We start from the raw sequence: 12550 nt of genomic DNA, 5'->3' as shown, positions 1-12550 counted from the left end.
ATCAGAAGTACAACTGAGCAGAAAAAATCCAAACATTTATGGATTAAATGTTCATTATCATTAGCTACGCTCATTATACAAATTCAAAAACTGACAAAGTGTCAGCAGTGAAGAAGATCAAGTAGTCTGGAAATGAGATCATAAGTAAGTACTCTTGTCTCTAAGAAATGGGGGGATGAACTGAAAAGCCAATAGGTAAATTATCTAAGTTGTTAAACTGAAATTATGAAGCACAACTATGCATGAATTACGAAAGTGATACACACAGCAGGAAAAATTTTGGAGAACCAAGTATTTCTATATGAAGTCTTTTCATTTATCACAACCAGACCAGTAGACTATAAAAAGAATCAACATGTGATTTTGTTTTCCTCTGGCCTTACAAGAAAAGAGCAAATAAGGTAAGCACGTGGAGAGTCCCCTTTCAACACAGATCTTTTGATTGTTCTAGCTGGGCCAGCCGCCATTCTAGTTACATAACAATTCCTACTTCAGTTTGTTTTAATACATCATTCTCATTGCTGAAATATCCACCCAGTCTGAATATATGATAAAAATACCCAATGGTAAAAATACTTTACATTCTGCAGGGAACACAAAGCTATTTTGAAAAGAATGGAGACTGACAAACCCCCATAGTGCACAAAGAGCAAGGAAATAGTATATAGACCAGTGGTTCCCAAATAGGGGTCCGCGGAACACACCCAGGAGGTCCGCGGCCCCAATCCTTGCCCCCCCCCACTAAATTTTTGTCATTTTTGCATGGGTAATATCACAAATCTTTTAGCACCGTGTGATTTTTCAATATATTGGCCAAAATCAGTTTTGAAATTCCACTGTGATAACTATTTTGACCTGGCAATATGCAGCAATATGTTGCTTATTGTGCAAGGGAGAGCAGGGCAACTGATTTCAAGGCACTGCCAATATGCTGCTGATTTGAGCTGCCTTCACTTAGGAGGGAAAACAGGACAGCAGATTGCAAGGTGCTGCCTTCCCCTCACACTGATGGAGAACAGGGCAGCTGATGGCCCTCACTTCAGGGCACTGTGGCACTACCTTCCCCTGGCACTGAGGTGAAGCAGCTTTTCTCAGTCAGCAGGAAAGCAACAGCAACCACAGTGGATGTGCATCTTCGCTGGCTCGATGCAGTGGCTCGATGCAGTGGAGGTGATTCTGCTTCCTCTCCTCCCTGCACCCATCCAATCTCCGTGACTGCTTCTTCCTTCATCTGCAGGCACCCTACCCACCCGACCTCTATTGCTGCTCCTTCCTTCATCCCCACGCCTGATCTCCAATTTCAGACGTTATGATATATCGGAATATCGTGATGTTTAGCTGCTGATATATCACAATGTTGAAAACCAGATATTGCTCAGCCCTCGTCTGTTTTTTAATATACCTAAAATCCTTAGCTTATTAGGGGCTACCCCACATTTTGTTCAAAAAATTGCTCTGCAGAGGTAACTACCATAGAGTTATCAAAATTTTCAAAAGTAGGGGGTCTGTGGCTTGGCTTTTGAAAAATAGGCGGCCCTCAGTAATTAGCTAATTGGGAACCACTGGTATAGACCACTGTTACCAGACTTGGTGCCCTCCAGATGTTGTTGGACTCACAACTCCCAGAAACCTCAGCCACATGGCCAATGGTCAGGGATTATTGCAGTCGAAAGCAAACTCAAAAGGTCTGCATTCGCATGAGAAGTGGGGTTTGAGGGGAGATCTGTGGAAATGCTAAATATAATATGAAGACTGCACTTAGAAAGAGAAAAAAACCCAGATGTGCATGAAGCAGAGGAAGGAAGGAAGGAAGGAAGGAAGGAAGGAAGGAAGGAAGGAAGGAAGGAAGGAAGGAAGGAAGGAGTTTTATAGAAAAAGATGACACTCAGGAAACTGAAAACAGGGTGGAGTTTGAGATGCCTTTGCTGCTGAGTCTGGAGGAAATTGGTTTCCGTCTGACAACATTCTACACACCACAGGGCACAAGAAAGAGGTTTTTGCTAAGCTTATGAAATACACATGTAGGAAGGATTTACCACAGATGTATGCCTAGCCAATTAAGCTTGAATGAAAAGGTGAAAGAAATTATCAGGTATCTGTGAGGCTGAGGAGAGAAGGATATCCAATCCTATTACAATGTAAAAAGAGATACTGTAAATCACAGCAATGCCTACAATAAACGAGGATAGTTTAAAAAACAACACACCAACCCTAGTCTACACAAACACTCCCCTTTATGATCACTTCACGACTGCTAGATATAAATACCAAAGCAGGAGATTTGTCTGCAATTTATAACAGACGCTTTACTAAAAACCTTCTTATAATTAATACAGCCTTTCTATCAAGAAGCCCAAAAGAAAGAACCGGACTTTCCATTCTTAGTGCTAAAGTGGTAGTTAAAGGATGAAATCCTATGCCTACTTAGTAAAGGTAAAGGGACCCCTGACTATTAGGTCCAGTCGTGGACGACTCTGGGGTTGCGACGCTCATCTCGCTTTATTGGCCGAGGGAGCCGGTGTACAGCTTCCGGGTCATGTGGCCAGCAGGACTCAGCCACTTCTGGCGAACCAGAGCAGCTCATGGAAACGCCCTTTACCTTCCCACCGGGGCGGTATCTATTTATCTACTTGCACTTCGTGCTTTTGAACTGCTAGGTTGGTAGGAGCAGGGACCGAGCAACAGAAGCTCACCCCGTCGCGGGATTCGAACCGCCAACCTTCTGTTAGGCAAGCCCTAGGCTCTGTGGTTTAACCCACAGCGCCACCCACGTCCCATGCCTACTAACTTGGCAGTCCTGATTTTTTCAAATAGGATTACTTACTTGGCAGTAATCCTATTTGAAAAAATCAAGACTTTTGAAACATGGATAGGAAACAGCTGAAGAGACACAGCTCTGAAGTCAAACCTTTCTTCTGAAAAGTTCTGGAGGACTCAAAAGCATGTACACTTTTTATGCTGTTTAGGTTGTCCTAATAAAATCCTTGCCTTAATGTGATTTTGAAACTTAGCTTAATTATTAGGCAAACCAGTATCTTTGAGTTTCAACTCTGTTTGCAATATGGATATGATAACATTTGCAAGGATTGTGGCAAAGATTACTGAGATAGAGAGTTCTCAGTGCTTCATATACAGTAATGTGTTATTATTTAAACAGATTACAGAACCTATAAATCTACATACCCTATTCTAAGTGCAAGCCAAGATTTTAGAAGAAAGCAAAACAAACCCAATGGTGCCATCAGAAAACAATATTCAGGCAATAGTCCAGGGCCCAACTGAAGAGAATGAGCGGGAACACCTCCAAACATAGCATGGCTGGCTTAACACATTTTTAAATAAACAAAAGATTACACATGAAAACCAGAGTGTAAAATTACCTAACTGCACCAGTGGACAAATCACTCCCCCTCGCCCCCACCAGGCCCAGCCCCAGCCCCACCAAAAAAAACCCTAAGAAATGTAAGAGAAAATGCATTTTCAAATGGCAGGTGTCTAGACAGGCATTCAAAATGCAAAGAAACAACACATGAAACATACACTGCCCCCTAGTGCATGCAACCAGTGAAGAATGCATCTGACTAATAAAGCAGTCAAGCATATCATTCATCCCCAAAAATTTTAGAATGTGTGGTATGTTTTCCAATAATATTTTCCTCCCCTTGCTTTGAATCATTTTTTAAAAAAGCACACGCTTTAATTCTACCAGAGATATACCAACAATCTCTACATAGCAACACGTAAACTGCTTTGAGTTTTGTGTGTGTGTTTACAATCAAGCAGTGTATAAATTTTATGAAATAAATAAACAGGTCACCATATATTTCAGGTTTGTGACCTATCCGAGGATGAGGGTCTACCTCTTCAAGGAATTGTCGCTCTACTAACATAAGAGTGGGGAACTGTTTCCAACCAGCAGGCTGCATCTCTGTGCACCTCTGCAGGTCACAGTGATGTCAGGTGTTTCATTTTTGCCTGCATGGTTTGAAATTAAACTGTGTGGGCAACAATCAGCTGATTGTAAATACTTGGGAAGTACTGAGCAAAAGCCAGTGTTTAGGAAACACTATGCAAGGGGCTTTCCAAGCACCTCCATCCAGAACACCTTTTGTCAAAGCTCTGCCTTTACCTGCACTTCAACTGACACCACATATGGCATCAGGTTTCGGGCAGGTGGGTGAGGCTTGGCCAAAATGAGCCTCACAGTCCAAATGGGAAGGTCTGGTGGGCCTAATTAGGCTCACAGACTAGAGGTCTAAAGGTTGTTGTTGTGGCTAAGGATGCCTTTTTTATTCAATACACTGCTGCTACTCACCATTCTGAAACTGTTATCTTAACACCATTAATTCATGCATATCTAAATGGACTGGAATAACTTAATATTCTTTGCAAGTATTGAAAACTGGCGCAGGGGCAAATCTTGAGTTTGAATATGAATGGCATAATTGTGTTTTAAATGCGTGCACCAACTTTCATTCTGATCTCTCAGTCTTCAAAGGAGACATTACAATTTGTTTTGCACCTCCCCCCACTTTAAAAATACATGTGTGGACTGAGTTGGCTTTTAAAATGTAGGATTGTGCCCTGAACTTGTGTACTGAATTTGGACACTTCAATATTTAGAGTTATCATATAGGTGACAAATTTATAACTGAAATGCTGAAGTGTCAAAGTGTCAAATGAGACCAAAGGCCTCATTTGCTCTATCAATCAAGTGCTGAATGGAAATAGACACAATATTTTCCAGCAGCTGCTCCATCTATATACTTCTGGAGGCAAGTCAAGGTGCTGGTTCCCACTTTCTGAGCAGTGCTCTCTGTAGGCAGAGAGGGCACTAAGCAAATCACTTTTGAAGACCAAGGTCAGAATGAAAAAGAATCATGGCACAGGTTCCATGTTTGAGTGACATTCATAGCTTCAAGAGATTAGAAGTTGTAGACTTTCTTTTGGTTTTTTATTAAATGTGAATTTCATTTAAAGCCAAATTACATTTTTAAAGGAGTCTTAATATAACTGTGTTAATAATAATAATAATAGCAGCTTTATATCCATCTGCTAGTCCAGGGGTCGGCAACCTGGGGCTCCGGAGCCGCATGTGGCTCTTTTACACCTTTGCCGCGGCTCCGGGGCGGATACTAGCGAGGGGAGGAGGCGAATTGTGTGCCCCGACACTCCCCACTGTGGCAGGCGCAGTACTGGCTGTGACGTCGCATGGGGGTGGTGCGTGCGTTAGTCACGCACCGTCCCGACGTCACCTTCCCGCCCGCTGTCAGATCTCAATGGTTTTGCGGCTCCCAGTTCTTTTTTTCTTCGGAAACGGGTCCAAGTGGCTCTTTTTGTCTTAAAGGTTGCAGACCTCTGTGCTAGTCCATACCAGGGTCATTACAGGGTCATTTACCTTTTTTAAGAAGAAGAAGAAGACAACACAAAAAGCAGTAGTTGCACAAGCCCCCTGCTGCTAGTGTCACCTCTTCCTCAACTTTGGTACAGTGCCGAAATGCTAAAATGCCTTGCTGAAGTGCCTTGGGCGAAGCTCTCCTTTAGTACAGTGCTGAAGTGCACTAAGGGAAGCTCTCCTTAAGAGAAGCCTCATGTGCATTCAAGCCCCATGTTAGGCAAAAAGATTCCTGCATTGCAGGGAATCTATGATTCCAAGTTGCTTTCTATAATTCTATGTCACTCATGTCCTGCCTTAAGATGGGTCTGAAAAGCAACATCATCACTGCATCTCTTTCTTTATTCTGAGAAGTGGGGGAGAAGGAAAGCCAAACATATAAAGTAATATACAGGAGCTTCATGTTTAAGTTGGGACTAATGATAGGTCCTGCATCTGACACAATGTTGTAGAATGATATACTGCCTCAAGGGCTGTTGTGTCATATGTCATGACATCATGGCACATGGAACAGAAGTCCAATAGCCAAGCAGATGGCAAGGCTGTACTTACTTTGGTTACTGAACAAAAGAATGCTCAGTATAATGAGCTGCTGTGTCAATGTGAAGGGAATCCAAGTTTACCTTAAAATTCTGTTAATTGCGTTCACTGGTGGTTAATGTGTTACTGCCTCTTTAGGTAAAAGCAAAGTGAAGTCTCGGGAAAGAGAGAGGAGTAAGGTCCCTGAACTAGAACATCAGCAGGTACTCTTTACCTGCCCCATATATTTTGGGATCTCATTCCATGCTAGTTTACTTTTGCTTCTGGTACGCATATAAGAATTTTGTTCACCCACACTGAAGAAGGCTGCTTATTAGTGATATAATTAAGCTATCAGTACAACAAAGCATCATCCAAACACAGCTTTTGTAGTTGTACTGTGGGAGACTGAATAGCCCAAATCCTCATGAGAGTTTTGCCTATTCATCATTTTTTATCCAAACAGCTGGCTGTATGCTCAGTGAAACAAAAGACAGAAAACGCCACTCAAGCTGTCTTTCTTTTTATCAAAACCAAAAGTTCTCCACTGTAAATGGTAAAAACAAATGACTATGAATAACTTTTTTTAGTAAATGATAAGTTCTAAACAGTTACAACATTTTAATTAAATATATATTGAAAAGTTCTGTAAAATTTAGATCGGAGACAACATTTATTTCCAGATTTTAAGTTTCTCGGTTTATTCTAGAATGGGAAAGTGCAACTCTCCTTACCTTACTTTCACAGAAAACAGCCCCTTCTTCTCATCCCTGTAGCTGCACCTTTAGTCTATTCCTTCCTTTGCCTTGTTCTTAAATATTGTCCTATACCAGGTCAACCAATTCACTTGCAAACACCCATCATCCACCCTAAATCAGATGTGCAGATCAACAATGAAACCCTTTTACTATGAACAACTATCTTTCTCCAAAAGAGTTTTTCTGCTCTATTAATTTCTTCAGTTTCCTTCTCCATCTTTTGTGTGTGTGTGTATGCGTGTGTGTGGACTGACCCACATTATAATAGGTCAGCATACCACAGCAAGACTCTTTTTTTGGAATGAGACAGGAAACAAGAGGAAAGGGAGGAGGCTGTTTCCAGCATACCACTCTTCCTTTGAAAAATAGGATCAAACACTGCAGTTCTAGGATGGGTCACCTTCCCAGAATCGGTACCAGAATTAGTCTATGCACACTATGTGCCTCATACCCATGATCTCACTGCTGCTTGCCATGCAGCTCTTCAGGGAAAGGGAGGCACGTATCGCCCTGAAGTAGCATTTCTTGAACGTTGAAGTTTTGAAAAGACAGAGGTGAGAGCTGAGTTTAAAAGGGATTTATTTGAAATGGCAATGGAAAGTTGCAAGTGAAAAATTATTTTCATACACTAATGTACTAGGAAAGTAGATAAAGCTTCACTTGTATCCTATTCATTCAGAGTACTGCCCATTTTGTTTTTGAGACAACCCACCAGAAAGCCATCTAATGCATCTGTGGCTGAGCTGAGATTTGAACCAGTGACTTCACCAGCTTTCAACTACATAGGTGCACAGGGATTGCTCTGTTAGCTGTGGCAGCAAACACGGAATCCTTTAACATATTAATGGGAGGTGGGGAATCACACATCAATGATAAGCCATTCAATCACATTTTTAGTTATGAACATGCATTTCAGTGTTTAACTGGAGCACAGAGACAGGAGTGTGGCTCTCTAATTCTCCAATGGGTAAAGATACATTAATTATGTCCTACCTCTCTGCAAAGATACACCCCCCTCCAAAAGTACTTGCAACTGAAAGAGCAACATTAAATTTTTTTTAGTCCTTCTTCTGTTGTCAAGCTTTTGTTTATTTTTAGACCTTAAGCCCTTTGGGACCAGTATCTATCCTTTCTATTATGCATATGTAGATTGTCTAGTGTTAATAGTATGCAAAACAACAACAACAATCTGAATAGTGCTTGTGTCACTAGGCTATAGGTATATGAGGTCTTATGTAAGTGTGCTTCTGAGGTGCATAGTTTGAGAATGAACAATCCAATGATCTTTAAGTTTCTACAACTTCAATATACCAATAAATACTTCACAAGCACAGATATCTCTAAAAACCTTACAATAAATATTTAATATAAAGTTACCACACACAAAAAGGCTACACAAGATAAGGGAGTTGATTGCATTGGTCAGCTAGAGATAAATCATGTCCGTAATAAAACATTAAATGTCTGTCTCAAAGGGATCACACAATGGCTTACATTGTCTTCTAAAAGCCTATAGGCTTATGCTCTAGTGTGGATGGGTGGCAACAACATTAGTCCTAGTTTGACCAATGAGCACTGTTGATAGATAAGGCAGATGCAGCAAAAACTGGAGAAGCCATGGAAACAACTCACTTGCAAGAGAGAGAACATATGGAACTGCTGCATGATACAGCAGCTTAGGGCATTCCACATACACATTATGGTGCAAAAGCATAAGCCATTTCCGCATCCCATGTGCAGTAGCTTTCACTAATATGACAACCATTCCTGAACGGTTTGCTATACTGTACCACAAGGCTAAAGGGGTGCTCATTCCAATTACGGTTGTTACATTTTAAAGAGCGTACTGTGCAGCAGGTGAAATGCGTTCGCTAATTCTCCCCTCCCCTCTTTGCTTCCTGTAAATTGCATCCCTCTGGGGTTGTTAAAATGATCACCACGCTGCATTACAGACTCAAGTGTTGATGTGCTACTCCCTGGGCACAAGGTGATCTGTGCCTTCCCAGTCACGGTTTGCACTGAAAAACAAAGCCAATGCTCTATGAACACTCTGCAGTGAACGCTCATGCAAAAAAAAATATATTAGTAAATGGAGGAGAGGAGCACATCCTCTGAGTTGAGCCAGATCACAAGTACTAGCAGTCAAGAATCACACATTAAAACAGACTAATCTTGACAAAGTGACTTCCTGTCGCTGGAAGGATCCCTCTCCCTCCCCAATTTGTAACTCATACTGGAAATGCTTTCCTAGATATTATTTTCAATATCATATTTTAAGAGCTATTGTAGCTAAAAGCTTTATGTATTCCATTTTACTACCGCGACTGCTTATAGATCAGTTTCTTTAAAGACACCCAAGGGGGTTTGGCAGGATTAATTATCTTGGCAGGAATCTACTCTTCTATTACCAAGCTACAGCTCAAGGAGTGCTGAAAAGATGATGTGGTCCTATAGTGACAGAGGAGGAAAAACAACATATGTAGGCATGGATGGGTCAGGGAAAATCAAGCCCCTGCCTTCACATCTTAGGCTCTATATAATAACTCATTATTGTCCTTCAAACCTTTTCCTCAACATCCTATGTGATAGTAGGCAGCAATTTCAAGGAGTTACTGCAACTGACAATTAAGGTTTGCTCCTAGGATTTAGGTATCAGACGATTTATAACTAAATAATACATAGCAATTCACTCCTTTGAATGGATTAATTTCCATTCCGTTCCAGTCTCACTGAGAAATTACTCTTCAAATAACTGAAGATGCTGAACTACATTAAGCATGAAAATGTCACACACTGCATGTAAAAATTATAGAATATAAGTTTAGTACACTTCACCTATTCAGTCTACAGGGAGGCTACAAATATTACAGTCTTCCTTCGTGTGTTTTGTATACTAGAGAACTCCACAGTAACGATGCCATGTTTTTAATACTACAGAACTACAAAACATCCCATAGCATTTCAAGGTGGAACTGCCAACCCCATCATTTGAAGATATAAAATAATTATTTCTGCCCTCTCATAAAAAAACAAGCTATGAACCTTGTGCAAAATACATACTGTACTACCAATTCACACAACTTTTAGAATTTGGTCATAATTACACATGGAATCATTATCTATAAATGGTGCATACTTTATTTAAGGAGGCAGATTCTTACACATAGCAAAGAAGGAATCCTTTCCTGGATGCCAATAATTACAGGAAAATATAGTCATGCATATGTGTTTGTACAATTCACAACTGATAACACCAGATGTATGTTTAGGCAAAGTAGCAAATTTCAAAAGTGAAGTGTTACCTGGCTCTTGGAGTTAACTTCTCATTGGGGGGGGAAATGCATATCAGTCTTTTAGAGTGTGATGTAAATTACAATTAAACATAGATGACTGTTTGAAATTGCCTCCTACTACTATCTGCACATAAATTTCAGCAATAAGAAATGCTGATAGACAAGCAAAAAGGAAAGTGATTTAATGCTGAACACAAGTTGATGGAACATAAGGTGAAATTTATCTAATAAGTATCTAATAATTATACAAAGACGTCCAACCACACAAATAGCTTAGGGCCTCAAACCTGCTTTGTAAACTCATAAAACCTTTGGCCAATATCATCTAGTTTTAATGCTTATAGTAAATGCTGGATTTTAACTGATATGCTACTCAGCAGGCACACTTTAACACTACACTTCTCCTCCTAAAGCTACTAAGCTCACACCATATTACAGCACTGTACCTAGTGCCATATTCAGTGTCAAAGCACCGTAAGGCCCACATCATGCCACTCAAGATGACATGCACCACACGCAAACTAAGCACAAACTGTGCTATGTGTTTCTGCTATTCAGCAAAGCATTACTGTGTTCCCTATAGTTCTTCCCATTTTCAGTGCCAGATGTGGCAGGATGAGTTGGGTTTCTACAGCACACTTGTCACGTTCAACATCTTAGCAGCATCCCTAGGACACTGACCGGCATCAAATGTGCCACATCTCCCACAACTTACCCATTTCTGCACAATGCCGTGTTATTTAAGCACCCTGTGGCACGACGGCGGCACCTAGGACTACCACTATGTTATGCGCTCAAGTCACCTTGCCTACGTCCAAGTAGAAAAAAGATGATCCGTAAACTTATGTACAGTGGTATCTCGGGTTACATACGCTTCAGGTTACATATGCTTCAGGTTACAGACTCCGCTAACCCAGAAATAGTACCTCGGGTTAAGAACTTTGCTTCAGGATGAGAACAGAAATTGTGCTCCGACGGCACAGCGGCAGCAGGAGGCCCCATTAGCTAAAGTGGTGCTTCAGGTTAAGAACAGTTTCAGGATAAGAACAGACCTCCAGAACGAATTAAGTACTTAACCCAAGGTACCACTGCAAATTACAGAAACAAAACACCCCCACCATCACACTCTGCACCCCACCCAAGGACCTGATGTCATATATGGTGGCAGAAAGGACGGCATGGCAGATGCCACCCCTTGGAAGCCACATCCCAGGGGGCCACCATCTCTAGGCCATGCCACCAGGACCCAAAAGGCGCTGAGGTGCCACCTGGCCTGCGGGAAAGGGCGAAGGGCCACCACACGCCTTCACACCCCTTTCTTGCTTCGAGGGCCACCCCAAGTGCCCCGTGGCTCCCTTCGCCGCGCCACTTGTGCCCTGAGGCGCTGTTCCCGGCAGCAGCCGCCCTCTCCTCTCACCGACTGGCGCTGGCGGGGTTGTCGTGCTCCCGGCTCCGTTTCTTCCTCCTCCTCCTCCTCCGGCGGCAGGGGCAGTTCCGTCACTCGGGGGACCGGGCAGGACGAGAGGCCCTCAGGAGCACCATGGCCGCGCAGCCGCTCCGTCGCGAACACCTGGCGTGGCGGGGCCGCTTCTCAGCCCCGGACTCGGGCTTATTGCTGCTGCTGCGGCCCCAAACAGACGGAGGCGGGACGGGGGGGGGGGCAGAGAGCAGCTGAAGGGAGAGACTGGGCAGGCGAACAGTTCCGCGCAGGCGCGAAGCTCGCGGGCTAGCTGGCTGCCCGTCTCTCTCTCTCTCCAGCGCGCGCTCCTGCCAGAGAGGCAGGAGGAGGAGGAGCCGCGAGGCGGTGACGTAACCAGTGGCCTCAGGGACAGTGACGTCCCCATCCCCCCGCCTTCCACAGATAGATTCTAAGCTCCGCCCGAACAGCAGCGACGGCGGTCGCTTTAAAGAGACAGAGTCGCTTTTCTTTCCTTCCGCCGTTCCAGCGCCGCACTTTGCTTCTAGCTCCGGACTTTCGGGTTCTGACCATTTGCACAATAGCAGCTGGTCTTTTTCTTAGATCAGGGGCCCTCCCTGATGATGCTGGCAAGTACCATCAGCTCCGGGGGGGGGGGTTTAAGCTGGCATCGACAAGCATTACACGTGTGCGTGTGAATGGGCGGAATGCTTTGGATTTAGGAATTCTGAGCCATAGGCAGTTAACTGGGTGACTTGTAGCCCTCCAGATGTCTCTGGACTACAACTCCCATCATCCCTGCATTGGCCATTGGCTGACGGGAGTCGACGAGCATCTGGAAGGCCAAAAGTTCCCCATCCCCGCTCCGTGGTCATTTTTATTTCTCATGAAGACGAAGATTATGCATGGACAAATTTGTTTGGAACGTATTTGTCGAAACCATAGTGATATATGGATTAACATATACCTGAGGGAAGCAATAAATTTATACATCAACATACATACTATATACCGGTAGTTTGTAGCCTTAATTATATTTTATGGTTATTTTGTTATGGATGTTTTCCTCTGCTTTTTTTTAAAAAAAGAAAAATGAATTCTCTTTCCCCCTTTTTCTACTCTTTTTTCTTATTTATTTTAATTCACTATAATCTCAATTTTTTAAAAA

General features: G+C 42.7%; 1 protein-coding gene across 2 annotated transcripts in view; it reads right to left on the bottom strand.

The window, feature by feature from the left end:
* TMEM184B (transmembrane protein 184B) overlaps nucleotides 1-11708 on the bottom strand; it is a 33355-nt gene extending 21647 nt beyond the window's left edge. Inside the window, exon 1 of one of the 2 annotated variants that reach the window (XM_082240870.1) lies at nucleotides 11383-11708. The gene's annotated coding sequence lies outside the window, so the exon portion shown is untranslated. The remainder of the gene's footprint in view (nucleotides 1-11382) is intronic. The other variant, XM_082240871.1, reaches the window with a different exon arrangement.
* Between the last annotated feature and the right edge of the window lie 842 nt (nucleotides 11709-12550).

The sequence above is a fragment of the Podarcis vaucheri genome, assembly GCF_965113315.1.
Source record: "Podarcis vaucheri genome assembly, chromosome: 10".
In the NCBI taxonomy this organism is placed as follows: domain Eukaryota; kingdom Metazoa; phylum Chordata; class Lepidosauria; order Squamata; family Lacertidae; genus Podarcis; species Podarcis vaucheri.
This window is presented reverse-complemented; position numbering and strand designations above follow the sequence as displayed.